This window comes from Morus notabilis, unplaced genomic scaffold, assembly GCF_000414095.1.
Source record: "Morus notabilis unplaced genomic scaffold, ASM41409v2 Scaffold74, whole genome shotgun sequence".
Lineage (NCBI taxonomy): Eukaryota > Viridiplantae > Streptophyta > Magnoliopsida > Rosales > Moraceae > Morus > Morus notabilis.
The window spans coordinates 572,074-574,044 of record NW_010359622.1 but is presented as its reverse complement, the minus strand read 5'-3'; positions in this window follow the sequence as shown (position 1 = coordinate 574,044).

The following is a 1,971-nucleotide window of genomic DNA, read 5'->3' as shown; positions in this document are numbered from 1 at the left end:
TATTTATTTAATATATTATTACATGTTTTCAAAAATTAAACCACCAAACGCAGTTTCAGTTTTTTTTTAAAACTGAAATCAATCTCTAAATAAAATTACCAAACGCATTTTTAAAAATAATTCAAAAATGAAACTAAAAACGTTTTCATTTTTATTTTCGTACAAAAAATAAAAACATTTTGGAACCAATTCCAAACGCACCCGATAGCTTTACTTTCCCTTTTAAATATGGGTAAACAAGGTACCTTACTACAACGGACAAAAAACATTTTAAGCGCAATCTCTCTTTCTCTCTTCCTTCCCCCAAATTCTCGTCGTCTGCGGTGTTGTGGGCGGCGTTGCCGAGTAGAAAAAGACAAATGAATGAGAAAGTACACAAAAATGGAAGGAATGTCCCAAGGTTTTTCACTTGTAACGGCATTTCCTGCTTCTGACTCTTGAATCGGAGGTGTATCCTTTCTAAATCTCTCTCTCTACTTTCGCCCAATTATGATTCGTGATTCTGTTTTCTGGAGTTTTACACATTATTTTGTGCTTGATTCTGTTTAATTTTGATTCAAAAGTTCAATTTCAGTTCTTTTGGGGAATTTCATGCCTTTCTCTTACATCTTTTTCACACTATCATTCGTGTGTTTTGAGAAACACATCGATAGGCTTTTCATGTTCGATAAGGTATTCTTTTGGATTCAAAAGCCATTTTGTTTGATTTATGTAATTTTTTGTCCTTAAACATAAGTTATTTTAAGGACAAAAAATCTTGGTAATTGTTCTCTTTCCATTCTTCATCTTAGGAGTATTTTTCTTTTTTCCTTTCTAACATTCTGTTTTCTCACCCCAAAGAATATCAATAATAAGTGTAAGGTTTGTTATCTTGCTGATGTACAGCGTTTCAAGTTACTGCCTCGGGCTAATGATTATCTTAATTCTACTTGTCTAATATGCAGTTTAAACCTTGACTGATGGATGGCACTGAAAGTTGTGTTTTAACATTGGGTGAATATGATTGGCCGTAGGACTTATGTTAAAATGTTGAGTGATCTATTTATTTTAAAATTAAAACTTCCCCTTGGATTTTCCCCTGTTGCGAAAGAACCCGCCCAAGCTTTTTCGCCCGTAACGCCATTCACTGCTTCTCACTCTTGAATCAAAGTTACAAGATTAAAATCTCTCTTTTTTCTATGTTTCTTTTTTACCCAATTTGATTTGTGATTCTGTTTTCTGGAATTGTGAACACACACATATACATTTTGCGTGATTTTGTTTTGTTTTGTTTCCGAAGTCTTTTAAGAGACGAAAATATTTAACTAGAAGTTTTCTCCATCGAAACTTATTTGTATTCAATCTTTTGGGGAAGTTCTTAGACAAATTTAGGGGTTGTTCTTTTGAAGTATAACTTGAGTGTAGTTTTTGAGTTGAATTTGAGTTATAACTTGAGTTGAAGTTAGAACTTGAATAAAGTTGAAACTTAAAAGAACGTAAACTTGAATAAAGTTGAAACTTGAGTTGTCTTTTTTTGAGTTTTATGGACAAAAGAACATGCCCTTAGTTTCTTTCTCTTTTACGGGGAATGGGAAATGAGCCACCTCTTACGTCTCTCTCACATATCAGTTGTGTTTTTGGGAATCGTATCGGTAGGGACCTTGGACAAGGTCTTGTTTTGGATTCAAATGCAATTTTGTTTTATGTGATTTCTTGTTCTTGAACATAAGTAGTTCTCTTTTGCCTTTTGTTCCAAATGTTTGTGTTATTAACTTATGCCTATTAAGTTTGTTCTTTTGTTGTTGTTGTTGTTGTTAATATTGTTATTATTATGATGACGATGATGATGAAAGTCTTGAAAGTGTGTTAGTAACTATCTGGACAGTTTATATATGGTTCTAGTTTTCTGTTCCAGTTCAGTGTTAATGGTTGAGTTCCTGCCTGATTGCACGAACATTGAAACTTTGATGGTTCAAATTACTAGTTTTGGTA